General features: G+C 34.7%; 1 pseudogene; it reads right to left on the bottom strand.

The window, feature by feature from the left end:
• Window positions 1-13289: 13289 nt before the first annotated feature.
• Window positions 13290-14882, bottom strand: LOC145047038 (inorganic phosphate transporter 1-4 pseudogene; annotated as a pseudogene).
• Window positions 14883-16816: the final 1934 nt, after the last annotated feature.

Below are 16816 nucleotides of genomic sequence, written 5' to 3'. Positions count from 1 at the left end.
GGGAGACTAAAATAGACAATATTGTGATACGTGCAAGAGGGAGATGTCACAGAATTACTCTAATCAACGATTATTATTATTATTATTATTATTATTATTATTATTATTATTATTATTATTATTATTATTATTATTATTATTATACTCTAAATGTCTAGCCCGAATTTATGAGCGTTACATTCTGCCTTTATGATCGTACTGAGAACAAACTCGTTTTAAACAAGTGTGTATTTCGCATTTTCTAACTTTTTCAATATCAAAACTTGAACTGCATTGTAATCTTGTGAATTCTATTATACTCAAATGATGTGGTGACACTAAATTACCAACAATGCCTTGAAGATCAAGTTTTGCTTCTTTGTCTTCCAAGACATCGGTGAGCACCCAAGGCAAATGAAATTGATCATTTATGACCTCACCGAGGAAAAACAAATCAATCAACTTGACCTGGAGTGGTGTTCAAATACCAAAGAACTATGAAAGCAACATCCAAGTGACATTAACAGGATTTGCTAAGGAATTGACTGAGCTAATTAACATTATACGATATATCAAGTCAATTTACTATGAGGTACAGTAATCGGCCTACCAAGACAATATACATTGATGCATCAACTGCAGGATTTTCATTTTCTATCTAAAAGAGAATATTATGATCCATTGGAAATGCGTTAGGTTGACATATCTGCACATTGGCATATTTAAGTATAATTAGTGTATATTTTCTCTAGTTGATCACAAAAACTTTATGGACATCATGCGAACTTAATTCCTATATACTATTTGAGTAAGCCAAAGTCTTTGATGTTAAACTATTTTTTCAAGTTGTATTTTACCTCCTTGATCTTGTTGGCATCATTTCACATCAACAAGATGCTTTTGATTATTGTAAATTACTATCAATAATTGCTTTTGTAAACTTTTGGTATTAATTTCTAAATATGCTTCTCAGACATTAGCATTTGGTCAGGAATATTCTTTTCTTCAAGATCAAACTCAATATCAGCAAATGAACCTACGAACCCTTCATTATCGGTTTCATCATCAGGAACTGTTATGGGTTCTTCAGTGGATTGTGATGGAAATAAGGATGTAATGGTTTGTTGCAAAATGGTATCAAAAGTAGGTGAATGAGTGGTTGTTGGTAATGTAGTAGAAATGGTAATATGAAATAGAGGTAAGGAAACAATTAGATCAACACCTGAAGTTTAGAAAGTAGAGGAAACAATTATAGACGAAGTACATTGGGTTGTAGTTGTCGATACTCCATCACCCTTAGTGACATTTGCATCCGTATCAGATACGTTTGCTGTGATGCCTGAGGTTCGAAGCTCCTCATGAAATGATTCGGTATTCGAAACCTCAGGTGGTATGATTGTTGTCGGCTTAGGAGTAGAAATATGTGGTTGTTCACCTTGATTTATGGTTATCTCCACTATAGAAGTTTTCACAGTGCCATCAAAATTTCCAGTCTCCTCGAGATTCAACTTAACTAGAGAATCCCTCATATGTGAAGAAGGTCCCATCTGATCATGTCTCAATGGAGATTCTGGTACAACCTCATCATCCATTAAATCATCTTGAATGATTAATTTCCTCTGCTTCCTTTGTTTCTTTAAGATCTTCTTAGCCATATCTTCTACTTGTCTTTTATTCATTTGTGGAGAAACTGGTATGGGCATTTCACGAATGAGAACACCCTTTCAACCAATTTGTGGCTTTCTGACAAAGGATGGTGAAAAACTTCCAGACCGTTTAGGAGAATGATGAGGTTTATGAGCCATTTTCTTGAGTCTTTTTAGAGTACCAGTCTTAGAAGGTACTACATCCTTCGAAGGATTAACTATTTCAGTAACAACTGGCAACGAGCTTTTCTTCGAAGCTTTTACTTTAACAGCAACCTTATTTAGAGATTTCACCTCTTTTGCAACCATACTAACTTTCAAAGGACTTGGCAGAGCTTCCTTCTTAGATCCTTTGTGCTTCTTGGAAGGACCTTCAGTTGTCTTTGTGAACAACACCCCACTTTCAATATCCGGATCAATCATCGTTAAGTAATTCACCAAGATAAAATTCATAGGATTAACCTTTCGAAGCATTGCATCTGGAATTCTAGCAACACTTGGAAAAACTTCATCATCATCTTCAACAGTTTTAGGAAACTGATACATAGCAAACCCAACAGTTTCTTCGTTCTTAGGGACTAGAATACCCTCTTTATCATACACGAACTGAAGAATAAGATTCCAGTACCTAGCACATGAAATCCCATCCTTGGCATTAGTAATCCCAATACCTTTAAAAAATTTATCCCACAGTTGAGTAGCATAATCTACTTGTGGGTCATAATAAATGGCAGCCACCATTGTGTATACTTCCAACTGATCTTTATCTAGTCCCACACTTCGACTTATCAAGCATCAAAGATAGATTCCAAAGAGAAAGTTCCAAATACACGCCAACCTTGATTTCTTGAACTCACTAATCTTGGTGAGAGTAGGTTGATAACCCACCTCATTAAACATGTGAATCACTTGTTCATTAGTAACTTTGTAAAACGGTTCAAAATTGGGAATGTTCACAATTTGGGCGAACAACTTCTTTAACAGACTAAACTTCTTGTCATTCGTCAATTGGAAATTAACAATCACCATGGTTTTGCTGTATGTTGTAGTAGAACCAGCCAAAGATAACCAAGACATAGGAACAGCAAACGAGTTGAACATGGTAGTAGACAAAAAAAAACTATTGAGTGCCACTATGAGCATCTATAATTCCTCTGGATAAAAACTTTCATCGCCTTGAACTTGGTAATTTGTGCTTTGAATCTTCATTAAAAGTTGAGACGAGACATCGTCAGTGGTTTGTGATTGATGAGCAGCCATGGTTAGGGTTTTTGGAAAGAACTTGAAAGAACTAAGAGAACAAAATCACAAATCTTTTCAGAATAATTTGTGAGCGTAAAGTTGGAATTAAATCCTCAATCCCCTTTTATATGTAATCACAATTTGAATACCAAACGCTTAGAATTAATAGCATTCCATGTGTGCCTTGAAAGTTGTACCCATAGCCATAAAGCACGCCATGTCAGGATAAAGTGATGAGCACTTTTCCCTAGAAAATAGCATAGTAACTAAACTGTCACACTAAACGTTGTTTCAAAATTACCCTGTGGATAAGTATCAAAAATCTTTGGCATGGAGGTTGGGCTATTTCACTTTCGGGTTTAGAAAGCGAAGTCATGTGCCAGACTTGCGAAATCATCAGCCTGAGTTGGTATTACTCAGAACCTTAAGGATTTCATAAGTACAATGTGTGCCAAATAAAAATATGAGAAACAAATAAAAAAATTTGATTCATCTGATGTCGAAAATAAAATTTCGACACAAAGGCAGTTAGATCCCAAGCAAAGATCGATTCGCTAATTATCAAGAGAGATAATCAACAACTTGTGTAGTTTCCCGTGAAGTACAATCGAATACTTGTTAATAAGTATCGAAGGGCATATTTTATAAGGCTTTATGGATTGGTTTCAAATTTCGTTATAGATCACATCTAATGGCAATTTTCACCTCCTTGGCTCGTAGAGTTTGATACAAGGCAAGATTTGAGCATCCAAGCAAAGGAAAGAAGAACCAAAAGGGCTTTCTAGGTATAATTTCTCCTCTATATAACTTAGAAATTGAGTTTTTGAAGTTGTTTGAACCTCACTGTCGAATTAGATCATATAAAATGATTATGGTTTAGTTTTCTAACCTCCCTTGAGTGGTTTTGATGATCCCAATCTTAATCCAATCATCCATTAATGGAGAGGATTTAGGTGAAAATCCTCATGAACTCTAGAAAACCCAAATTGGTGATATTACAATTGATGATGAAATTAGATTAGATTTTGTGATCTAAATGATGTTTAACAACAATAAATCCAATTGTAGTGCTTGAACTCATCCATGATTGTAGAATCATGTATATGCTTGGATTGAAATGGATTTAGGGACAACATGATGAAATCAAGGGAATCCTGTTGGGTCTAAAATATGGTTTATACTTTGCTTTCTTAAGCATTTGTAGTTTTCGGTCTAGGACCGAAAACCCTCTTGGGTTTAATTGTAGCTTGGACCGAAATCTCATGTGTTTTTGGTCTAGCCTTTGAGTTGTGGGATTCGGTTTTCAGTCCATATGTATAAATAGTCATTAGGGGAGTGTTTAAGTGAGACACTAGAGCACTAGTAAGAGACGATGTTTTCGGTCTAAGGAGAAAGGAACATCAATCATATGTTCTAGAGAGAGAAAGTAGAAAGAACAAGTGTGTGTGTGTGTGTGTGTGAATTTTGTGTAATAGATCATCATTCAAATCATTGAATACATTGAAGATTCATGTAGTTCTTCTTCTTCTTCTCCATTCTATCTTGCATCATCCACGTGATTGGGATTCCGCATCATCAAGTGGATCGGATTGATACGTCAATCGAATTTAGGGACTTACAATTGGTATCAGAGCAATTTTCTTAAAATGATTAGTTTTGAAGACAATATTTTATTTTCTTATAGTTTTTCGTTTGTAGGTATTGTTTGGGAAGTGATATGAAGTCTAGTGCTAAAGGGCAATTTATGATGCATGTAATGCACTGAAACTAAATTGTTTAGACTCTGTGCTCAATACGCTGGTAGGCACGAAGGATTCAAAAGGACTAGACATAGTTTGATAATGAAAGGTATTGAAAGTGTGGACTTCGATAGTTTCATTTAGATTGACCATACGATGCCAGGGTAGATTGAGCAGTAAGATAAACATGGGAACCTGCGAGATACATTAAAGTTAACTATCTAGAACTGTGGCTCAACATTTCTTCAATGTACGGACTTATGTCCTTAATTCTTGTACTGATAGGGTGACTGGGGGGTGGGGGGGTTCTGATTAAGTAGGTCTATAGGAAATTATTTTCTTGCTTTCTAATCTGTCAGTCATATGTTGCCTCCTTTACGCGATTGGAACATATCCGACCTGGAATGCAACATATACAACTCTATTTCTATGCATCTCCTTATCTATGCAATTCGTTCTGTCTGTTAGCTATATGTTGTCCCCTCTGCGTGATCGAAAGATCCGACTTGGGACACAACATATGCACCCTACTATCTCTCTAACCCTCTATCTATGTTAGTTATATGTCGTTCCTCCTGCGTGATTAGAACACATCCAACCTAGGATACAACATATGCATTTCTATATCTATCTTCTATCTTAATGATTGAATACTCACCTAAAGTAAGGAGTTATTTGGAAGTTCTTGATTACCAGGGTATGTTGGGAAGTGGGAACCACGTTCTAGTGCATCTAAACTTGAACCACTTTAAAGGTTATATGTAGATCTCGCTGCTGAATTTAAGTGGACAACAATATCCTTGGTCGTCATCAGCCAAATGGTTCATTTAGGAATACAACTCACAATGACTTGTCACTTCTTATCTATCCAATTTGTCAAAAATATCATTTGTGTTTAAGTGGACGATAATACTGGTGATTTACTAGGTCTAGACATGCATGTGTGTGCTGATAAACGATATCGAATTGCTTGACAACTTGGATCCCAATTATTTTTGTTTTTGTTAAATTTGTTCATAGTTTTCCTCTATGCACAAATTTAAGGGAGAATTAAAATTTTTTTAAAAAAATCAAACAAAAATTAAAAAAAATTAAAAATCCAAAAATATTGCTATTCCAAAATCCAAAAATATTTTTGTTTCTGTGTTATTTTTTCAGAAAATATTAAAAATCCAAAAATATTGTGTGCCATGTTTTCTTTTAGTTTTCTTTTTATCTCAAAATTTTCTTTGTCTTGAAAAGTAAATTCACATGTAGATGAGACTCATGGAGACTATATCGAGATTTTTCTGAGCCAAGGCTTCATCCATGATTATCGAAGAATATTCATTCGAATGAACAAGAAATGAAGATTATTCTTTCAACATTCAATCTTTCAACCCCAGAAGCAAGTTGAAGCTGTATTTGAAGATTATATGATAGATTGCATTGAAGTCTCCTCAATCAATTTGTTGTTATCTATGAACCTACTGAAGTGATCCCGAAGAATTGGTCTCTCTGTTATTCTCTCCGAAGATTCTCAAGCTGAAAGTGCTGATTTTCAAGAATCTTTACAAGAAGCCTCCTCACCCAATGTGCGTTCAGAGTCAAATTCTTGAAGAAAATTCCAAATGTGTAAGATGAAGTCATTCACATAGAAGATTCATATGTTCATCTTGAAGTTGTGAAGAAATCGAAGATAAACGCTAAAGCCAAGCTCATATTAAAGATTGAGAAGAAAAGAAAGCTATAAACCAAAGGGAGACTGTTGGGTCTAAAATATGGTTTATACTTTTATTTTCTAAGCATTTGTATTTTTCTGTCTAGGATCGAAAACCCTCTTGGGTTTAAGTGTAGCTTGGACCGAAATCTCATGTGTTTTCGGTCTAGCCGTTGAGTTGTGGCCTTGGGTTTTCGGTCCATATGTATAAACAGTCATTAGGGGAGTGTTTAGGTGAGACACTAGAGCACTTGTAAGAGAGGAAGTTTTCGGTCAAAGGAGCAAGAAGCATCATTCATATGTTCTAGAGAGAGAAATTAGATAGAAGAAGTGTGTGTGTGTGTGTGTATGTGTGTGTATGTGTGTGAATCTTTTGTAACGGATCATCATTCAAATCATTGAATACATTGAAGATTCATCTAGTTCTTCTTCTTTTTCTTCTCCATTCTATCTTGCATCATCCACTTGATTGGGATTCCGCACCATCAAGTGGATCAGATTGATATGTCAAGCGAATTTGGGGACTTAAAAATCCTTTGTAGTTGAAGTATTTGATGAGCAAAGGAAGTTAATAGTCATGAATAGATACTTTTTGAATGATTTGGATTCAAAAGCATGAAGGCTTCAATGATCTTTGTATGAATCTATGGAATATTGACTATAAGGGCATTTTAGGAAATCTATTGATAATTACATAATGAATCACATATACTAAGTGAATGACATTCATGAACATGCATTGATAGCCTAGAGATGATAGTGAAACATAAACATGAAGCAATGTTAGCACAACTCTGACTCCACTGATTTTTATATCCCAAGGGAAATTTTGGAACATGGAATGTAATTGAGAATTTCATTGTTAGATTAGGCATTTACAATGAGATTAATGGTGGTTTTATATTCTTGACAACTTACATATAAGTATTCAACAAGTTGGGAATAAACCTTGTGAGTTTTGGAATGGTCAATTGAACAATTGGCCACTTACCCATTCTTATGGAATTTAACAACCAATATGGTCTTAAATGATTTCAATGAGCACTTAATGAATTGATTGGGGTGTTATAGGATGATAAAACACCTCCTAATCATGTGTGAAAACCTAAACAAATGATACAAAGTGAATGAGAAAATAGTCTTCAAGAACTATGCACTGTAGGGTGTTATATTGAGAAAAATTGAGATTTTTGTGTGTGCATACCTCATTACACGGCCGTATAATTGCAAGACAAATCTTTAAATGGGTTGTGTAATTAGATGATCAATGCCAAATAAATTTTGCATAACTTTTGCATATGGGCTCAAATATACGCGTGATTTTTGTCTACATTCATATTTTAGATGAGGAATAGTTTCAAGAAATAAAATTTAATAATGAAACATATGAGGGGTATTTTGGTCATTTTAATGACTTATGTCAATGTAATATAGGTTATTATTGAGAGTGTTTCTCTAAGGAAAGGAACCAGAAGAGGACTAGCTAACGTATGTATGATTGAGGTGAGTACGTGTTGACATTTTCCCACTTTAGGGTATATGGAAAAACAATTTTATGATAATGAAATACAATGTTTTGATATATGAAATGTTTTTAAATGAAAGTGTTAAATGTTTTTGAAAAGAATGTTTTGAAAATAAGAGCCTTGGAAGAACAAATGTTGATATGTGGAATGTGTGTTTTCAAAGTATATCCTCCTAATAACCTATGATATTACAAATGATGATATGAGTATTGTTAATGTGAAAAGTGAAAGCTAAGAAGAAAGTAAAACAGGAAAAGAAAGTAAAGAATGAATGAAAGCTATCTGGGCCATGATGCCTTATAAGAGGTCTAGAGGAATCTATTGGGGGTGGTGCCTCCCCTTTACAAAGTAAATGTACTAGTTAGCATGATGCCTTGGTGGACTGATTTACTCTTTCCACCTTGATCTAGACTTGGGGATACCCTAAGTATAAAAATTGGCAACAATTTAATACCGAAATTAACCCTTAATAAAAGGGAAAGAAATGTGGACAGATGTCTTTTGAAATGAAATGATAAGATATGAAATGATATATGATGTGTATGAAAAAAGTTTTCCTTGAAAATGATTGAAAATGTTTTATGGTATAAAACTATGTTTTGCAAAGGTGAAATGTTTTTTTTTATGAAAATGTGATAAAATATTTTGAGTTACAAACCAACACAGCTCACGAGACATTATTGTCTTACGTATCTCTTTTAATGTCATGTATCTCATGTTATAGTTAAGTAGAGAGAATGATAGATGAAAGTTAGAAGTCAAGAGAGAGAATGGAGTGAAACTTCTTAAGTTCCTTATTTATTGTATTGACGTAATTCTTATTTGCTTGCTATAGTTTGTATGATGCTTAATGTTAACACCCAATGATTTAATCATAAATGTATTTTTTAGGACCAGTTTTTTTGTTAAATATGGGTTAATACTCATATGATTTTATTAAAACCATAGCATTTTAAAGTTTGAAAATTTTGGGGTGTTACAAATGACATCGAAGAGGTTGTGATATGAGGGCAGTAATTGCCTCAATATTTGCATTACCAACTTTATCTCGGTGGTTGGAGACTCAACATGGTTGAGATCATCTGTAAGGTTCTTGAGTGTGTGATAAAACTTCGTTATAGAACTTATACCTTTCATTGTATTCCAAAATAGATCCTATAATTACAACATACAAGACATTTTTTTGTTTAGAAAGAACTCATCCAAATTATCCCATAAATCTTTAGCGGTGCAATCTTCACTACAGATGATTTGAAGCAAGCCTGGATCAGACATGCTATAGAACCAAGATTTGATACGAGCATCGACCGAGTACCATTCCTCATCATCATCACTGGTAGGGGTCAATTTTCCTGAAATACGACCATAGCTTAAAGTAGACGACTAGGGTTATAAAAGATCCAAACGAACATGAACAAGCTCTTGTTCATGTTCGTGCATTTAAGTTAGTTGGACAAACAAACGAACATGAACAAATATACGAACGAGATTTCTTGTTCATGTTCGTTTGTTTAACAAATTATCCTGTTCATGTTCGTTCATTTATATCCGTGAACATGCTAAATGAACATAAACAAATGAAGATAAACAAACATAATTGGACATATATGAACATAAACAAACATATAGTATAATAATATATTAAAAACAATTAAACACATATGAACATAAATAAAGTTGAACAAATACACATAAATGAACGTTCACGAATGTAAATGAATGAATGAGATCATTGTTCATGTTCAGTTGTTTAACTAAACGAACAAATTTTTTTTGTTGATGTTCATTCATTTATTAAATAAACGAACATAAACGAACTTCTTGTCGAACGGTTCATGAACTGTTTGCTAAACGTTCAGTTCGTTTACAACCCTAACCACGATACATGTTGGAGAAAATTTGTCACCAAAGTTTGTACCTAGACCCGTCAACATCCAGTTTGAAACTAAACTGATTGTACACATTTGTGAGTGTGCACATGAGGCTGAGTTTAAAAGGAGACAAAGTATAGGAAGAATCAGGACCCAACATTAATGATTACCAAAAGGGGAGAACGGTAGTAGAAACACCAATGAATGGAGGATCAGTCGATCTAAAGGCGTCCGATGAGGTTGATCAACGACAAGACTAATCAACAGCAGTAAGGTTGTGACTGATCGACGACGTGAGGTTGAGATCGATGTGACAACTCTACAAACGCTAACGGATGAGAACTTGTGGCGGCACAACGACGTGTATACAAAGGTTTTCTGTAATGGAAATCCGACCAAAAGAGGGAAAGAAAAAAATGTTCAAGAAAGAGGGATGAGGCACACGACTAACACAAAGATTGGCTAAAAACCCTACTTGATACCATGTTAATTGTGGAAAAAAGCCTCAATGATTGGATGCGTTGTATTGCAATATACTTATATGTATGAAAGTTACAATGAAGTCTATACTCTATACAATACGAAAAATACAATATAAACTAACACAATAGATACAATCTGCTAATGGTAAAACTTCATAGTGTTTGATATATACTTTTATATTCAACGAATTGTCGCTTTTTATTTAAAAATTTCATAATATTTTATTGTCAACTCATTAGTCTAAAAAGATTAAGAATTATTCATAATGCTATAAGGAGTGGTCCATAAGGTTCTTTCTTAAAAAATATGTCACCTCAGCGACACATCAACTTCACGACATCACAACACCCATATTAGTTTTATTCACATTAGAAAATACCAACCACTCCACATCGTCTATATAATTTTATTTTTTATTTATTTAAATTACATAATTTTAATAAAACACAACTTTTTTTAAACTAAATAATTTTTTCATTAAACCAAATAAAAATTACATTAGTAAATGGAAAATATAAAATTACATTAAAAAAACGTTACGAAAATTAAACATTATATTAAAACTTAAAAATTGGAAACCTACTCGTCCTTATCTTCGTGGTCATGTAATCATGTTGCCATATGTAAATATGCTCTGTAAAATCTGTATGTTTCCGAATTATATATTTCCAAAATTGTTGTGTGTTTCTTTGAGTTTTGTATTTTGAAAATCCTTTTGTATAACTAGATAAAATGAATGTTTGTAGTGTAAGATTTAAGTTATAAATGGTATTTATAGAGTTGGATTTTTTTACTCCTAAACGGTCAAAAGATCGTTGTCTTTCTCTCTCTTCTTTGTAAAGCCGTGTAGAAGCCTTAAGGCCACAAGTCATCTTACGCTTGAATACCCACTCCATTTAACCTATGGATAATGACTTGGAAGGGTAACGAACTTTCAACTTTTTTCACTAAACTTTTTTTCGTTATCTATTTGCCATTGAACTATTGAAACTGTTCATATTTTACCCTTATGACCGGCTGTTACCGGTCATAAGGGTAGAATATGAACAGTTTCAATAGTTTAGTGGCAAATAGATAACGAAAAAAAGTTTAGTGACTAATTATGAACAAATCAAAAGTTCGCTTGCCTTTAAAAAGTTCAATGACTAAATGTGAACAAACTTCCTATTGTATTATGTTTTAGCAAATTATTTATTTTTGTTAAATTGTAGCAAGATTTGTTGATGAAGAAATCTATGAAATAAAAAATAAAAAAAAAACAAAAAAAAAAAAACAAAACCCTGAAAATATATTTTTAAAAAAACAAAAAACTGAAACCGAAATAGAAAACCAATGGTTTGACATTTTCCAAAATAAAAAATCAAAATTTTCAATGTGATTTTGGTTTTACAAAAAAATGAATCATTCTCACTGATGTGAATTATGACCATTGGTTTGGCATGCGGAATTTGTGACATCCCATGAATACGTAGTTACAACATTGTCGAGACTCGTAATTCATAGTAAGGGGTTAGAGTATCATCGCATGAATACGTAGTTACAACATCACCTAAACTCGTAATTAATCACCTACAGGTTATGAGCCTGCTGGTGTTTCCAATGGGTTGTCTAAAATAGTCTGTGGTCGTCATCTATACTCTGGTAGATGACTACATCGCCACATTGTCGGTTAAGGTTATGGTATCTCCTTTCATCCTACATCACCTATTCATCATCATCTATTTACCTAATTATCATCACCTTTCTATCATCACCTATCTCTCATCATTTTATTTCATCACACACCAACTATTTCATCTACCAATGTTTCATCCGCAACTTATTTGTAGATATAAAATAAATATACCGTTTAATCTTTTAAAACATGCATAAAATCGTCCATCCAGCATAGACAGCAAGTATTCAAATAATATGCACACATAGCACGTAATTTATATAAAATACTTCATATCTATGTGTAAGATGAAAGTAACTATATATACCATAAAAATCCCATAAATACTTCCTAACTTCAAACCCCCAAGGTTTACTCTACTAAAGCTTCATATTCTTGGCTCTGTGGACCTAGAAGGGTCGAAATTCCTAACATCAAACCCCAAGGTTTACTCTACTAAAGCTTCATATTCTCGGCTCTTTGGACCTCGAAGGGTCCAGATCTATAACACAAACTTGCAAGAGGGGTTTGAGTCATTCAAAACCCCAAAGATGAAGTGATTCAAGCCCTAACCCCAAAATGGATTCTACACAATAGGGAAGGAAAAGGGTTCAATTTTGTACCTCAGAATGAAGCTCCTTGCTTGAATAACTCAGAACAATAACCTTCCTTGGTCCCTCTTGCTGGAACTCTTCTCCTTTCTTGCAAAATCACACCAAAAGCTCAAGATAGCTCTTCCTCTCACTCTACACACTCAAGCTCGCTAGGGTTTTCACTTATGGGAAAGGTAGTCGCAATTGAAGGCCATAAGTGCTTTTAAATATGTCTCGGGCCCAAAGATTTAGGGTTTTTGTCAACAACGGACTCCTCGAGTCGCCTCACCGACTCGTCGAGTCCATTCATTAATCCGAGTCATCAGTAGCGACCTTACTCGACGAGTTGAGACGTCAACTCATCGTGTCTCTCTTCTTAACTCAAAAGAACAATACTTAAATTATGATACATAGAAATCCGGATGTTACATTTTGTTTTTTTATTTTATAGATTTCTTCATCAACAAATGTTGCTACAATTAAACAAAAATAAATAATTTGCTAAAACATAATACAATAGGAAGTTTGTTCACATTAAACCATTGAACTTTTTAGTGGGAAACGAACTTTCGATTTTGTTCACATTTAGTCACTAAACCTTTTTTCGTTATCTATTTGTCACTTTTTATGAAAAATACAAGAATAAATGTTTCTCTAACAATCTTTTACTTAAAAAAAAAGGCCTAATTGCAATTTAGTTGAAAACCCACATCTTTGATTAGCATAATCCTGAAACAATCTTTACTAAAAAAGCAAAATACGAAAAGGAATTAAAGTAAGAAAACAAAATAGAAGTAAGCAAGACTATATATGAACCTTCAATTCTAAAACCTACTAATAGAAGATTAAGGCCTGATTTACACTTCCCCAACATTGGGTTGTTGTTCTTCATTCTCCCCTGACATTTCCTCGAGTGACTTCCCTTTTGATTCTGGTACCAAAAGCGTGCATAAAGTTCCCAAAAAATTGATCACACCCAACACTATCAGCGCGTTCTTCACTCCAATCCCCGCCGGATATCCTGCATCAGCCTTCGCCGGATCTTGATTCTGAGCCAGGTATAAGAACCCGAAAGCGCCCACGATTGCACCGAGTTTCCCTGATGCAGCTGAGATCCCATGGCAAGTTGACCGCAGCCTCGCCGGAAAGATTTCCGCAGGGACGACAAATGTGGTGACATTTGGTCCGAAGTTGGCGAAAAAGAAGGTTAACGAATACATCACCACGAATCCGATGTTGTTTCCTGGTTGAATCCAGTGGTTGTAAGGGAATGCCAACGCAAACATGAAGATTGTCATCATTGAGAATCCGAGTAGCTGGATTTTGAAACGTCCCATCTTGTCGATCAAAAAGACCGTGAACCAGTATCCAGGTACAGTGCTGCATAACGCAATTAATGTTTGAGCTCTAGCAATTGTGTAAACTTCGTGAATGGCGTTCATCTTCTTTGCTGCAGGGATCCAACCGATGGCACTGAATATGTCCTTTTGGAATAAATTCTGACTGTAATACGCAATGTCAAGTAAGAACCAGGTGCTTGTTGTTCCGAGCAAAGCCTTTCCGTATCGCCGGAGGAATTCCTTGCTGAAAAGACCAAAACTGTTGTTGGATCCCTCCACCACCTTATCTTGTTCTGACTGAATCTCCATTTGCAACACTTTCGACATATCCATGGCAGCTTGATTAGCGTTTTTGGCTACCAGGGCCGTGTAACGGGCGGTTTCCGGCATCTTCGTTCTCCAGTAATAAGTCAAAATCGCTGGAACGGCTCCGACCATCAGAATAATCCGCCATACGTAATCGGCCTCCGGAACGGTGGACCCAATCGGATCAACCTCATACGACGGAGCTTTGAACTTGGCATCAAAAATCGAAGACAGAATAATAGCAAACACCCCGCCGCCTAAAATCCCAAAACCTTGCATTGCAAACACGGCGGCGATAAAACCTCCTCGTGTTTTCTTGTTTGAATACTCCGACATGATGGTGGCAGACAGTGGGTAATCACCACCGATCCCGAATCCAAGCCAGAACCGGAAGAAGCAAAGAGTAGACATTACCATCTTGGGATCACTACCGAATGACAAACCCGAAGCTATCGAACAGACACACATGAGCATGAGTGTAATGCCATAGACCTTCTTCCTTCCTAGTTTATCGCCGAGCCATCCAAAAAAGAGTTGTCCAGCAAGGGTTCCGACTAGGGCAACACCGTTCACGGCAGCAGACACATTCGGAGGTAAACTTCCGGGCTTCGGAGAGCCTGGGGTGTGGTAGTAAATCCGGCCCAGCATCTTCGTCACCAAAGAGATGCAGAAAAGGTCGTAAGCATCCGTGAAAAACCCCATTCCGGCGATTATGATTGTAGTAAAATGGTAACATTGAGTTTTTGCTCCGTCAAGTGCATTAAGAACTTGTAAATTGCCATTTTATGCCATTGTTGAAGAAGGTTTCGATGTTTAGTCTTTCTTTCGCTGCAAGAAATTGTTGTTGCCAAAGGCTTTTTTCTTAACCGGAAAAACTTGTTCTGGAATGTGATTAACATCAACAATTACATCTATTTATACTAAACTAAATAGAATCTCAATCCAACACTAATAGAATCTGTATATTAATAGAATCCTTATGCACAAATGGAAGTAAACATAACGAAATAATAAAATAAGGAAACTTTCCTTAATTATCTCCAACATAAATAACACCCATAAATATGTGAGTTAGATATGCATTCTTTTCAAAATAAGAGAACAGTTAAAAGATTCATGCAAAACTAACGAGTTTGTACTAGCAAGCAAGTTTTTAATGCGTTTCGATACAATTTTTTTAATAACCCGATACAATTTTTTTGATAACCCTAATACTTTTAACAACAATATAACCCTACCTTACCATGTACACGACATAATTTTGATCAACATGAAAGAAAAACATAACTCATGTGTTTGGATGTTACTAAGATCTCTTAAATAAATTCCCATCATATTTTTTTCTCAAGAAACCCAAATTTAACTTACAATTTTTATTTTAAAAGTCAAAGTGCATGGTACTTTTAATGCATCTTCTAAGGGTGTTCATGGTTGGCACTATAAGAATAAAACCATATGCCGACGACACTTATACCAACGACACATATTATCGGTAAAAATACCTGAAAAACAGATCACCACAACCATGGGCGAGTTTATATATGTTTAAGGTGGGTCACATGACCCACCTAATTTTATAAATAACACTAGAAATTATATAACAAAACATTTAGAAACTACCTTAAAATTTTGAAAGGAACTACTTTATAAAAACAGAGGAAGGAAAAGAAAGAAGAAATGATTTTGGAGTAACGGAACGGCCGGAGTTATGACACACAGAGAGCCATGAGATTAGCAAGATGAGTAAAATTAAGTTTCTTTTTGACTATTTGAAAAAGAAAATCACAATATTCAAGAATGAACTTTTGGTACTTTTTTATGAGTCCATTTGGGAGAATGGACCCAAAAATATAAAAATAATATCAAATGTATATGGTTTTTTTTATAATTATTATATATTTATTATTTATATTACGATTAAAATAAATTTATCTATTGTTTATTGCCTTATTAGATTTTGCTACTTTGGGGGGAATTGGAGGGATATACCATCCTTAATTTCATCGGGATTTTATATCCATACTACAAGAATAAGCAGCTATAGGGACGCAACCTATAGGGACGACAAATGTCGTTGCTATAGCGGACCTATAGGGACGACATGTCATCTCTATAGGGTTGACCAATTTTTTTTTTTGACCGGTTAATTTATAAGGGCAAATTGTCATCTCAATAGATTACCCGGGAACTTTGGCGGGTTTGTGAAAAGCTGTAGAGACGATACCTCGTCCCTACATATCTAAAAAGATTTTTTTCTTCTTTTTATATTCCTCTATTCACAACAGCAATTATAGAACTCAAATACCAATTGTTTCTCTTTCTCCCTCACTCTTTCTTGAAATGGATTTGTTGGATATTACAAGGAAGTTATGGCTTAAGGAATCGAAGCAATTCGTCTGTAAAGCCGTTGAGCACTGTCACGTCTTTGATCTTCAATTTGATTCATCTAATGTCGGATTCTGAAATCGTAAGTTGTTTGCCCCTGTTACTATTTTTTTCATCAATTTCTATTCGATCGTCACACCGCAATAAAGCTGAGTAGGATGTATGAGAAGCCTTACTTTAGATCTTTCAATGTGATGTATAACAGAATTGGTGTCAAGCATGTTCATATCTTTTGCTTTGCATATCATCATCATGCTTTTTATTCAATTGATATGTATAATGTATCAGATCAAACATTAAACAATCATTTCGTGATGAAGTACATGATCGACTTGATATTAGGGAATTAGCTA

This window comes from Lactuca saligna, chromosome 5 (genome assembly GCF_052625555.1).
Source record: "Lactuca saligna cultivar CGN05327 chromosome 5, ASM5262555v1, whole genome shotgun sequence".
In the NCBI taxonomy this organism is placed as follows: Eukaryota; Viridiplantae; Streptophyta; class Magnoliopsida; order Asterales; family Asteraceae; genus Lactuca; species Lactuca saligna.
Note: the sequence above shows the minus strand (reverse complement) of the source record. Positions and strands in the feature narration are given on the sequence as shown.